This window comes from Salvelinus sp. IW2-2015, linkage group LG31, assembly GCF_002910315.2.
Source record: "Salvelinus sp. IW2-2015 linkage group LG31, ASM291031v2, whole genome shotgun sequence".
Lineage (NCBI taxonomy): Eukaryota > Metazoa > Chordata > Actinopteri > Salmoniformes > Salmonidae > Salvelinus > Salvelinus sp. IW2-2015.
This window is the reverse complement of record NC_036870.1, coordinates 5631165-5645307: the sequence shown is the minus strand read 5'-3', so window position 1 is coordinate 5645307 and position 14143 is coordinate 5631165. Positions and strand designations below refer to the sequence as shown.

The 14143-nt window shown below is 41.2% G+C and overlaps 2 long non-coding RNA genes across 3 annotated transcripts in view; one reads left to right on the top strand and one right to left on the bottom strand.

Annotated features, from left to right (window-relative positions):
• The window catches only part of LOC139023334 (uncharacterized), a 107872-nt gene that overhangs the window by 8281 nt on the left and 85448 nt on the right, over positions 1–14143 (top strand). The gene's annotated exons all lie outside the window — the stretch shown is intronic.
• LOC139023332 (uncharacterized) overlaps positions 13346–14143 on the bottom strand; it is a 92810-nt gene continuing 92012 nt past the window's right edge. The window contains exons 2-3 of one of the 2 annotated variants that reach the window (XR_011474463.1): positions 13926–13975; positions 13431–13885 (exon numbers count right to left, since the gene is read on the bottom strand). This is a non-coding gene — a long non-coding RNA (uncharacterized lncRNA). Of the gene's footprint in view, positions 13976–14143 lie in introns of both variants that reach the window. The other variant, XR_011474464.1, reaches the window with a different exon arrangement.

The following is a 14143-nucleotide window of genomic DNA, read 5'->3' as shown; positions in this document are numbered from 1 at the left end:
TATGCTCTCTAATTCTCTCTTTCTTTCTCTCGGAGGACCTGAGCCCTAGGACAATGCCTCAGGACTACCTGGCCTGATGACTCCTTGCTGTCCCCAGTCCACCTGGCCGTGCTGCTGCTCCAGTTTCAACTGTTCTGCCTGCGGCTATGGAACCCTGACCTTTTCACCAGACGTGCTACCTATCCCAGGCCTGCTGTTTTCAACTCTCTAGAGACAGCAGGAGCGGTAGAGATACTCTTAATGATCGGCTATGAAAAGCCAACTGACATTTACTCCTGATGTGCTGACCTGTTGCAAATCAAAATCAAATCAAGTTTATTTTATATAGCCCTTCGTACATCAGCTAATATCTCGAAGTGCTGTACAGAAACCCAGCCTAAAACCCCAAACAGCAAGCAATGCAGGTGTAGAAGCACGGTGGCTGGGAAAAAAATCCCTAGCACAAAACTCCCTCCCTTGCACACTCGACAACTACTGTGATTATTATTATTTGACCATGCTGGTCATTTATGAACATTTGAACATCTTGGCCATGTTCTGTTATAATCTCCACCCGGCACTTTAGGATGTTTTTAACATAATTCTTCAATAATGTTCCAACCGGAGTATTCCTGTGTCTTCAGAATTGCGATGGAACAGAGCTTGCTCTCACGTGAACGCGCATGGTCAGAGCATGTTCAGTGTTTTCTATCCAAATCTACTAATGATATGCATATTCTAGCTTTTATGGCTTTGTAGCAGGCCCCTTACTCTGGGCATGCTTTTCATCCGGACGTGAAAATACTGCCCCCTACCCCAAAGAAGTTAATATAATGTCTGTGTTATTGTCGAAAATGTACTACTTTATATTTAAAAACGACTTCAACCAGTAAAATGCTCTTCGGCTAGTTTTCCATCAGCCTGACAATGAGGGTTTGTACACAAAGTGTTTAAAAAAAAAAAATCTGAGCAAGGGTTGCCTTCCGGAGAGACAACAGAGACTGTAACGTTCTTTGTTTCACGGAAACATGGCTCACTCGAGACACGCTATCGGAGTCGGTACCTGGTTTCTTCACGCATCGCTCCGACAGAAACAAACATCTCTCTGGTTAGAAGAAGGGTGGGGGTGATTAACGAGACGTGGTGTGATCATAACAACATACAGGAACTCAAGTCCTTTTGCTTACCTGTCCTAGAATTCCTTACAATCAAATGTCGACCGCATTATCTACCAAGAGAATTCTCTTCAATTATAATCACAGCTGTATATATCCCCCTCCAAGCAGACACATCGATGGCCCTGAACGAACTTCATTGGACTCTATGTAAACTGGAAACCACATATCCTGAGGCTGCATTCATTGTAGCTGGGGATTTTAACAAGGCTAATCTGAAAACAAGACTCCCTAAATTTTATCAGCATATCAAATGCGCTACCCAGGTGGAAAAAAATCCTAGACCACTGTTACTCTAACTTCCGCGACACATACAAAGCCCTGCCCCGCCCTCCTTTCGGAAAATCTGACCACGACTCCATTTTATTTCTCCCAGAAACTAAAACAGGAAACGCCCATGGTCAGGTCTGTTCAACGCTGGTCCGACCAATCTGATTCCACGCTTCAAGATTGCTTCGATCACGTGGACTGGGATATGTTCCGCTTAGCGTCGAACAACATTGATGTATACGCTGATTCAGTGAGCGAGTTTATTAGCAAGTGCATCGGTGATGTTGTACCCACAGCAACTATTAAAACCTTCCCCAACCAGAAACTGTGGATTGATGGCAGCATTCGTGTAAAACTGAAAGCGCGAACCATTTCTTTTAATCAGGGCAAGGTGACAGGAAACATGACCGAATACAAACAGTGTAGCTATTCCTTGCGCAAGGCAATCAAACTAGCTAAGCATCAGTATGGAGACAAAGTAGATTCGCAATTCAACGGCTCAGACACAAGAGGTATGTGGCAGGGTCTACAGTCAATCACGGACTACAAAAAAGAAAACCAGCCCCGTCGCGGACCACAATGTCCTGCTCCCAGACACACTAAACAACTTCTTTGCTCGCTTTGAGGACAATACAGTGCCACCGACACGGACTTCCTGACAGGCCGCCCCCAGGTGGTGAGGGTGGGTAACAACATCTCCACCCCGCTGATCCTCAACACTGGGGCCCCACAAGGGTGCGTTCTGAGCCCTCTCCTGTACTCCCTGTTCACCCACGACTGCGTGGCCATGCAAGTTTGCAGGCGACACGACAGTGGTAGGCTTGATCACCAACAACGACGAGACGGCCTACAGGGAGGTGAGGGCCCTCGGAGTGTGGTGCCAGGAAAATAACCTCACACTCAACGTCAACAAAACAAAGGAGATGATCGTGGACTTCAGGAAACTGCAGAGGGAGCACCCCCCTATCCACATCGAGGGGACAGTAGTGGAGAAGGTGCAAAGTTTTAAGTTCCTCGGCATACACATCACGGACAAACTGAAATGGTCCACCCACACAGACAGCGTGGCCGCAACAACCTGCCCGCTTGACCCTATCCCCTCCTCTCTTCTCCAGACCATTTCCGGAGACCTTCTCCCTTACCTCACCTCGCTCATCAACTCATCCTTGACCGTGGCTACGTCCCTTCCGTCTTCAAGAGAGCGAGAGTTGCACCCCTTCTGAAAAAACCTACACTCGATCCCTCCGATGTCAACATCTACAGACCAGTATCCCTTCTTTCTTTTCTCTCCAAAACTCTTGAACGTGCGTCCTTGGCCAGCTCTCCTGCTATCTCTCTCAGAATGACCTTCTTGATCCAAATCAGTCAGGTTTCAAGACTAGTCATTCACTGAGACTGCTCTTCTCTGTGTCATGGAGGCGCTCCGCACTGCTAAAGCTAACTCTCTCTCCTCTGCTCTCATCCTTCTAGACCTATCGGCTGCCTTTGATACTGTGAACCATCAGATCTCCTCTCCACCCTCTCCGAGTTGGGCATTCCGGCGCTGCCACGCTTGGATTGCGTCCTACCTGACAGGTCGCTCCTACCAGGTGGCGTGGCGAGAATCTGTCTCCGCACCACGTGCTCTCACCACTGGTGTCCCCAGGGCTCTGTTCTAGGCCCTCTCCTATTCTCGCTATACACCAAGTCACTTGGCTCTGTCATATCCTCACATGGTCTCTCCTATCATTGCTATGCAGACGACACACAATTCATCTTCTCCTTTCCCTCTGATAACCAGGTGGCGAATCGCATCTCTGCATGTCTGGCAGACATATCAGTGTGGATGACGGATCACCACCTCAAGCTGAACTCGGCAAGACGGAGCTGCTCTTCCTCCGGGGAAGGACTGCCGTTCCATGATCTCGCCATCATGGTTGACAACTCCATTGTGTCCTCCTCCCAGAGTGCTAAGAACCTTGGCGTGATCCTGGACAACACCCTGTCGTTCTCAACTAACATCAAGGCGGTGACCCGTTCTGTAGGTTCATGCTCTACAACATTCGCAGAGTACGACCCTGCCTCACACAGGAAGCGGCGCAGGTCCTAATCCAGGCACTTGTCATCTCCCGTCTGGATTACTGCAACTCGCTGTTGGCTGGGCTCCCCTGCCTGTGCCATTAAACCCTACAACTCATCCAGAACGCCGCAGCCCGTCTGGTGTTCAACCTTCCCAAGTTCTCTCACGTCACCCTGCTCTCCCGCTCTCTCCACTGGCTTCCAGTTGAAGCTCGCATCCGCTACAAGACCATGGTGCTTGCCTACGGAGCTGTGAGGGGAACGGCACCTCCGTACCTTCAGGCTCTGATCAGGCCCTACACCCAAACAAGGGCACTGCGTTCATCCACCTCTGGCTGCTCACCTCCCTACCTCTGAGGAAGTACAGTTCCCGCTCAGCCCAGTCAAAACTGTTCGCTGCTCTGGCACCCCAATGGTGGAACAAACTCCTCCAGATGCCAGGTCAGCGGAGTCAATCACACCTTCCGGAGACACCTGAAACCCCACCTCTTTAAGGAATACCTAGGATAGGATAAAGTAATCCTTCTAACCCCCCCCCTTAAAAGAGTTAGATGCACTATTGTAAAGTGTGTTCCACTGGATATATAAGGTGAATGCACCAATTTGTAAGTCGCTCTGGATAAGAGCGTCTGCTAAATGACTTAAATGTAAATGTAAATGTGAAGAAGGCGCAACAGCGCCTCTTCAACTCAGGAGACGGAAGAAATTCGGCTCATCACCAAAAACACTCACAAACTTTTACAGATGCACAATCGAGAGCATCCCGTCGTGCTGTATCACTGCTTGTATGGCAACTGCACGCCCACAACCGTAAGGCTCTCCAGAGGGTAGTGAGGTCTGAACAACGCATCACCGGGGGAAAACTACCTGCCCTCCAGGACACCTACACCACCGATGCCACAGGAAGGCCAAAAAGATCATCAAGGACAACACCACCCGAGCCACTGCCTGTTCACCCCGCTATCATCCGAAGGAGAGGTCAGTACAGGTGCATCAAAGCAGGGACCGAGAGACTGAAAAACAGCTTCTATCTCAAGGCCATCAGACTGTTAAACAGCCATCACTAACAGTGAGTGGCTGCTGCCAACATACGACTCAATCTCTAGCCACTTTAATAATCAAATTGGATGTAATAAATGTATTAGAGTCGACCGATTAATCGGAATGGCCGATTAATTAGGGCCGATTTCAAGTTTTCATAACAAATCGGAAATCGGTATTTTTGGGCGCCGATTTACTGATTTTTAAAATTTTATTATTATAAAAAACAAATTATACCTTTATTTAATCTTTATTTAACTGGGCAAGTCAGTTACGAACACATTATTATTTTCGGTTAACTGCCTTGTTCAGGGGCAGAATGACAGATTTTCACCTTGTCAGCTCGGGGGATCCAATCTTGCAACCTTACAGTTAACTAGTCCAACGCAATAATGACCTGCCTCTCTCTCGTTGCACTCCACAAGCAGACTGCCTGTTACGCGAATGCAGTAAGCCAAGGTAAGTTGCTAGCTAGCATTAAACTTATCTTATAAAAAACAATCAATCATAATCACTAGTTAACTACACATGGTTGATGATATTACTAGTTTATCTAGCGTGTCTTGCGTTGCATATAATCTGACTGAGCATACAAGTATCTAAGTATCTGACTGAGCGGTGGTAGGCAGAAGCAGGCGCGTAAACATTCATTCAAACAGCACTTTCGTGCGTTTGGCCAGCAGCTCTTCGTTGTGCGTCAAGCATTGCGCTGTTTATGACTTCAAGCCTATCAACTCCAAAGATGAGGCTGGTGTAACGAAGTGAAATGGCTAGCTAGTTAGCGGGGTGCGCGCTAATAGCGTTTCAAACGTCACTCGCTCTGAGACTTGGAGTAGTTTTTCCCCTTGCTCTGCATGGGTAACGCTGCTTCGATGGTGGCTGTTGTCGTTGTGTTGCTGGTTCGAGCCCAGGGAGGAGCGAGGAGAGGGACGGAAGCTATACTGTTACACTTGCAATACTAAAGTGCCTATAAGAACATCCAATAGTCAAAGGTTAATGAAATACAAATGGTATAGAGAGAAATAGTCCTCTAATTCCTATAATAACTACAACCTAAAACTTCTTACCTGGGAATATTGAAGACTCATGTTAAAAGGAACCACCAGCTTTCATATGTTCTCATGTTCTGAGCAAGGAACTTAAACGTTAGCTTTCTTACATGACACATATTGCACTTTTACTTTCTTCTCCAACACTTTGTTTTTTGCATTATTTAAACCAAATTGAACATGTTTCATTATTTACTTGAGGCTAAATTGATTTTATTGATGTATTATATTAAGTTAAAATAAGTGTTCATTCAGTATTGTTGTAATTGTCATTATTACAAATAAATACATGTTTTTTTTTTTTAAATCGCCCGATTAATCGGTATCGGCCTTTTGGTCCTCCAATAATCGGTATCGGCGTTGAAAAATCATAATCGGTCAACCTCTAAAATGTATCACTTGTCACTTTAAACTATGCCACATTATATAATGTTTACATACCCTACACTACTCATCTCATATGTATATACTGTACTCTATACCATCTACTGCATCTTGCCTATGCCGTTCGGCCATCGCTCATCCATATACATTTTTATGTATATATTCTTATTCATTCCTTTACACTTGTGTGTATATGGTAGTTGATGTGAAATTGTTAGATTACTTGTTAGATATTACTGCACGGTCAGAACTAGAAGCACAAGCATTTCACTACACTCGCATTAACATCTGCTAACCATGTGTATGTGACAAATAAAATTTGATTTGAAATTGGCCCATAACTTCACCTAACAATAACATAGACCTACTGTAGGACCCATAACTTCACCAACAACAACATAGACCTACTGTACACCCATAACTTCACCTAACAACAACAGACCTAGGATTATAAATCATTTAATATTTTAGGTGAAACATGGAAACTAAAATGACATTTCAAAACCAGATAATTTTGTGAATAATCCCACTCGGCTACTCTATAATGTGTTGTCATTCTAAATGTCCTGATTAAAGGAAAATAGCTCTATGTGTTGTGCAAATAGCCTATCCATCAAGGAACAGTTCTCTACACATGAGCTAATTATCTCCATGTCCAAACAGACTAACGAGACCCTACTGTAAATCAAGCAGACAATAACATTATAAACACCAATTTGTTAGGGATGTTGGATCCAACGTGGAGCACAGCATAACTGTCTTTACCGGTGTAATGAATGAAGACGCACTTTGGTTGTTGTTGCATGTCGTGATGTTTGTCATGTGATTGTCATTCAGAAAATGAYTTCCTGGATCAGCTGATGGTAGTTGAACATGTGACTAATTAAACAGCTACAGTATTAAGTATTATGTGTAATTATTGAAGAACCGCGTTAATGACAGTATCCATTTGGGTGTTGTCAATAAAGTTAAGGTGACTCTGTTACAACCATTGGATTTAGCAAACTGAAATTATTTAGGATTTCTGTGCCCATGAAATATAAGGAGACACTAAATGTGACGTAGTTAGAGAGCATTTCAGAGATCTGAATACAAAAAACTGTCCGACAGCAAGATCCAGTATTTAACTTCTCTAGGGTAGGGGGCAGCATTCGGAATTTTGGATGAAATGCATGCCCAAATTAAACTGCCTGTTTCTCGGGCCCAGAAGATATGATATGCATATAACTGGTAGATTTGGATAGAACTGTTCAAATAGTGTCTGTGAGTATAACAGAACTGATTTGGCAGGTGAAACCTGAAAAAACCATTCAGGAAGTATTTTTTTGTTGGTTTTGTAGTTTTCTATTCAATGCCATTACAGTATCCATTGACTTAGGACTCAAATTGCAGTTTCTATGCCTTCCACTAGATGTCAACGTCTTTGAAATTGTTTCAGGCTTTTATTCTGAAAAATGAGGAAGTAAGAGCAGTCTGAATGAGTGGACCCTAAAGTGTCACAGAGCTTTTTCATGCGCGAGACCGAGAGAGTGTATTTCTTGTTTACATTTTAAATTGACGACGTTATTGTCCGGTTGAAATATTATCGATTATTTAGGCTAAAAACAACCTGAGGATTGAATATAAACTTTGTTTGACATGTTTCTATGAACTTTATACAATTTGGATTTTTTTGTCTTCCTGTTTTTGTTTTGAGCCTGTGGATTACTGAAGAAAACGCGCGAACAAAACGGAGGTTTTTGGATATAAAGAGACTTTATCGAACAAAAGGAACATTTATTGAGTAAATTAATATCTGCTGAGTGCAACCATATGAAGATCATTAAAGGTAAGGGATTAATTTTATCTCTATTTCTGACTTGTGTAACTGTTCTACTTGGCTGGTTACTGTTTGTAATGATTTGTCGAGTGGGCTATGTTCTCAAATAATTGTAAGGTATGCTTTCGCCGTAAAGCATTTTTTAAATCTGACACCGTGGTTGGATTCACAAGAAGTTCATCTTTAAACCTATGTAAAATATGTTTTGTTTTCTGAATTTTTATAATGAGTATTTCTGTATTTGAATTTAGCGCCCAGCAGTTTCACTGGCTGTTGAAGAGGTGGGACGCTAACGTCTCACGTACCCAAGAGAGGTTAAGTTGAAGTTCATCATATGACAAATTTTACGTTATGACTATAACTTCTTTTCCTGAAGGAGGGAAACTAGGTACAACATACTATTAAATCCACATGTTATGACTATAACTACTGTTCCCTGAAGGAGGGAAACGAGGTACAACATACTATTAAATCCACACGTTATGACTATAACTACTGTTCCCTGAAGGAGGGAAACTAGGTACAACACACTATATAATCCACGTCTCGCTGGAAGCCCCGCCTTCCACAGGTTTATTCCTTCAATTTAATACCGCTCTTCACCAACCCAGGAAGGGGCTGGGCCAATCAGGTGTTGTACCTGGGAAGTTAGATTTGTATAATTTTCATTTAGATAGAACGTAGATTAATAACAGACACTAATTTTGACATACTATTATAAATTAAATGAAACTGTTCCAGTAAAATGTGAATATGTAAATCATAACTAGCACCAGATGGGAAGAAATGGTCAGATAAATTTGCACTGCAAATGTAGGTTGCCGACTGCTTGTGTAGCCTATTACCAGCAACATCAGAATTTATGAAGGCCAGCAGGAGTTGGCTCAGGAAGATTTCTCTCTCTTCTGGTTGGGCTATACTGATGTAATGGCATGAAAATAAGCTGGCTGAATATTATACAAGGACTTATCAACAGCTCTAACAATTTGACCCCCACAGGAAATCTATGAATTCTAGAATATACTATATAGCCTAGAAACCTGGTTAAACTATCATTATGACATCATGGATGAATTCTAGAATATACTATATATCCTAGAAACCTGGTTAAACTATCATTATGACATCATGGATGAATTCTAAAATATACTATATATCCTAGAAACCTGGTTAAACTATAATTTTGACATCATGGATGGCCAGTCCTTGTATTCATAGTGTATTGAATTCAAGGGGTAGCCCTGAGCTGGACTCAAACCTGGGTCCAGCGACTGTCAAGCCAACACCTTATAACTGTTACGCCAAGACGTCTAAACTTCTTGACGAGGTCGCTAGGTTTTGGGTTACGGTTGATATACAATAGCTTTCTCTATGAATTTGAGAGTGGTTACATTTCTCCAGACCCCATCCCAGCCCCCATCCCTCAGCTGTTTACCAAACCAAGTCTCTGGGCAGCCATTTTGTTTCTGTTTAAATCCTAGGTTGTCCCTTTAAAAAAGCAACACAACAATCAATCAACCAATCTGCAGTTGAAACAATAACAAAGCTGTAATTCCACCCCGCTTCTGGATGATAGCGGGGAGAAATGTAACTACTTTCAAATTCATAGACAGACCTATGGATGNTCAAATTCATAGACAGACCTATGGATGCAAGGACTGACCATCCATGATATCAACATTATAGTTTTAACCATGTTGAGGCTATACAGTGTTGATTTACATTGTTTCTAAACATTGGAGTACAAAAAATCTTATTATGGGTTCTGATGGGGTACAACAGTTGAACTAAGCTCATGAGGCATGTGTTATATTCTTCAAGAATCAATGGCTATAAATAAATAATTTAAAAGTCAAAATATGAATGTAGCAATTGCATATTTCCCCTTTAACACCACACATCAGTTCAACAACTGCAGAGTTTGTGCCTCTGTTTTTAAGATAGTACTTACTAGTGTTAATCAGGGCCCGTTTTCCCAAAACCACCTTATGGCTAAGTTCATCGTTAGAACCATTAGATGCCTTAATATGCGTTTGGGAAACCGGGCCCAGAAATCCAGTTTCCTCCTCCTTTATGGATGTGACAGTCATCTTCCCCTCCTCTTCTTTCACTCCAAAAACTGCATCCTCCTCTACTTTTACTGTAACATCCTCATCCTCTTTCACTCTGAACGCGTCTTCCTCTTCTTTCACTGAAACGTCTTTCTCTTCTTCTTTCACTGTAACAGCCTCACCCTCTACTTGATTTTGTATTGTAACATCTTTCTCTTCCTCTTTAACAAGAACTTCTTTCTCCGTCCAGCAGACCTTCTCTTCTTTAGCAGGGGGAGAGTAGCTTGGTGAACTCATGGTCGAGGATAATAGCTAGTTAGCATTAGCGATTAGACTATTGCTAACTTAACCAGCCAGCTAACGTTAGTTGACTTAAAACGTAAATATTAAATGGGGTAGCTGGTTGTTTCCACATAAGTATGTTTAAATCATAGTGGCAAATAATCCACGAAATTGTCTAAAGAACTTGAATGTTCCGACTTTGTTGGCTAGCGAGCTACCGAGGTGGCTGCAGTTGTTGAAGAAGCGTTCCGTCCACTAGATYATACGTCACACTACAAACATCGCCTGAAAGACACATATCSCCRTCTGCTGTCTGGAGGGAGGAAACGTAGTTGATGAGGGAAAACGTATTTTTTTCCTTCATTGAATTATAATATTATAAAGCAGTTTAGAGAAACGTTTTTTCTCTCCATTAAATAAGAATATTATATCAACACGTACAAAGAGCAACAAGTGTTGTTTGATTAGTTCAGATTTTTTATGAGATTTTAAAACAAACTCCACATCTGTATTTCTGATTCAGTCAAATAGCTAGATATCAAAATAAGCACCTAGTTATTGATACCTTTGATAAAGATGAGCAAAAATGACTGTATAAAATAAATAAATAAACTTTACCCACTACCAGGATATTTTAGCCCAAAACCTGGTTACCTCTCTGCTAGGAGGCTGAAACTTGGGCCATAAGTGGATCTTCCAGCAAGACACATCAACATCCACAAAGAAATGGTTAATTGGGAACAAAATCAACATTTTCAATGGCCATCTCAGTCTTCGGACTTGAACTCCATTGAAAACCTGTGGTTTGAATTGAACAGGGCAGTCCACAAGCGCAGACAAAATAAATCAAGGACCTGGAGAGATTCTGTATGGAGGATAAGATCCCACCCAATGTGTTCTCTAATCTCATAAAACATTTCAGTGTCGTTATCCTCTCAAGGGGAAGGTGCATTATTGAAAACATGGGTGGCAATAATTCAGACCCCTACCTATTGAGAATTACATGTGAAACTATATCTCTTTCTCTGAGCAATTGTATTAGTATAAAATAATATATTTTCMCTTTTTTTGTTGGTGTAACAATACATCATGTAGATGTATATAATGAACAGACTAGGTCTATACTGCTCCTACGTGGTGTAACAATACATCATGTAGATGTATATACTGAACAGACTAGGTCTATACTGCTCCTACGTGGTGTAAAATACATCATGAGATGTATATAATGAACAGACTAGGTCTATACGGCTCCTACATGGTGCAACAATACATCATGTAGATGTATATAATGAACAGACTAGGTCTATACTGCTCCTACGTGGTGTAACAATACATCATGTAGATTATATAATGAACAGACTAGGTCTATACTGCTCCTACGTGGTGTAACAATCATCATGTAGATGTATATAATGAAACAGACTAGGTCTATACTGCTCCTACTGGTGCAACAATACATCATGTAGATGTATATAATGAACAGTCTAGGTCTATACTGCTCCTACATTTTTGTATTATTTGTGTTATTTATTTCTCCTCTTTATTTAACCAGGTCGGCAGTTGAAACACGTTCTCATTTACAACTGCAACCTGGCCAAGATAAAACAAAGCAGTTCGACAAAAACAACACAGAGTTACACATGGAGTAAAACAAACATACAGTCAATAATACAGTAGAAAAATAAGTCTATATACAATGTGAGCAAGTGAGGTGAGATAGGGAGGTAAAGGCAAAAAAAGGCCATGGTGGCAAAGTGAATACAATATAGCAAGTAAAACACTGGAATGGTAGATTTGCAGTGGAAGATGTGCAAAGTAGAGATAGAAATAATGGGGTGCAAAGTAGCAAAATAAATGTCTTTCCTTCGTGGATCTCCTGCATGTTTACATATCTGGCATTACTCATCTCATATGTATATACTGTATTCTATCCTATTCTACTGTATCTTAGTCTATGTATTACTCATCTATATGTATATACTGTATTCTATCCTATTTCCTGTATCTTAGTCTATGTATTACTCATTTCATATGTATATACTGTATTCTATCTATTCTACTGTATCTTAGTCTATGTATTACTCCATCTCATATGTATTACTGTATTCTATCCTATTTCACTGTTCTTAGTCTATGTATTACTCTCTATATGTATATACTGTATTCTATCCTATTCTACTGTATCTTAGTCTATGCATTATCCATCTCATATGTATATACTGTATTCTATCCTATTCTATATGTATCTTAGTCTATGCATTACTCATCTCATATGTATATACTGTATTCTATCCTATTCTACTGTATATGTCTATGCATTACTCATCTCATATGTATAGACTGTATTCTATCCTATTCTACTGTATCTAGTCTATGCATTACTCATCTCATATGTATATACTGTATTCTATCCTTTTCTACTGTATCTTAGTCTATGCCCCTCTGACATCACTCGTCCATATTTTTATATATTCTTATTCCTTTACTTAGATTTGTGTGATTAGGTATTTGTTGTGAGTAGGAACACAAGCATTGAGTTAGATATTACTGCACTGTTAGAGCTAGAAACACAAGCATAATTTAGATATTACTACACTGTTGGAGCTAGGAACACAAGCATTAAGTTAGCTTTTACTGCACTGTTGGAGCTAGGAACACAAGCATTTAGTTAGATATTACTGCACTGTTGGAGCTAGAACACCAAGCATTAAGTTAGATATTACTGCACTGTCAGAACTAGAAACACAAGCATTAAGTAGATACTACTGCACTGTTGGAGCTAGGAACACAAGCATTTAGTTAGATACTCTGTTGGAAACACCCCATCTCTTTACATTACTTATGCATATTCAGTGGCCTGACTGCATCCAGACTATGTCAAAGGCCCATCCTGGTAGATCTGAACCTATGCAGCTTGGAGTGATCAGATGACAGAAGTCACATTTAGGTGCCAGGTGTAACTGAGGCTGTAGATGCTCCATATCCATTACTTTGAGTGTTTTTTATAATATGACTAATATGTTAATTTCTGTGTTGCAGGGGCAGTCAAGAAATGGAACGGCAAGGCCACAGAACATGACATAAGCAGAGCTGTGGGAGACCACCTCAAGCCCCTGGTAGAGCCGGGGGTGGTGTTTACCACTCACCATCAGAGCTGTGGGAGACCACCTCAAGCCCCTGGTAGAGCCGGGGGTAGTGTTACCACTCCACCACAGCTTCAGCAGGCTGGAAAAGTGATACTGTTTTTCATACTAAGATGGACCAAGATCTGTTGATTGGTCAGTCATTGGATTCATTTGTTGAAATCAAATCAAGCTTTATTTACAGCACATTTCAGACATGCAACAATGGCTTCTCAGGAAAAAACAATGAAAATAAACAGGAATATTTAGTACACAAACATAAGAGGATAAAAAACAATAATACCAACTTAAAGACTAATGAGCATCCTAAGGAAATGCCATTGATTAAAATATTAAAATATCCAATCCAAATATAAGCTTGTTTTTTAGGGGGCTCTGAAAGTCACTATGGGGTGTCCAATGAAAGTTGACTAGTAACAACAACTGGGACCTCAAAGACACCCACCATGAGACCCACTAAATCTGCCCAAGAAGAGGCAAACAAAAGAAAAACCCACACCAAACTTAAAGACAGGAAGCAAACCAAAAAGCTGGAGCAACTAAAGGTGTTGACTCTCCACATCTATCAAGACAACTGGAGCACTGGGCCAGACACTCTTAAATAGAACCTGGACCAGCTCAGGTGAAACACCTTCCACTAACGAGTGGACAAGCCAGCACAGGTGTAACACATACTGACTAACGAGGTGACACCAATCAGTGCATCCTATGTGCTAACGAGCTAGACGTGCTGAAATCCAATCTCAAAACATAAATGGAAAAAACAAAGACTGTAACATTTCCCCCTTAAGACAACAAATATCTCCTATATTTTTGTTGGACAACAGAAAACAATTTCCATTTCACATTATCAACTACAATGCTTCATGAGCCCCAAAACAAAACTCAC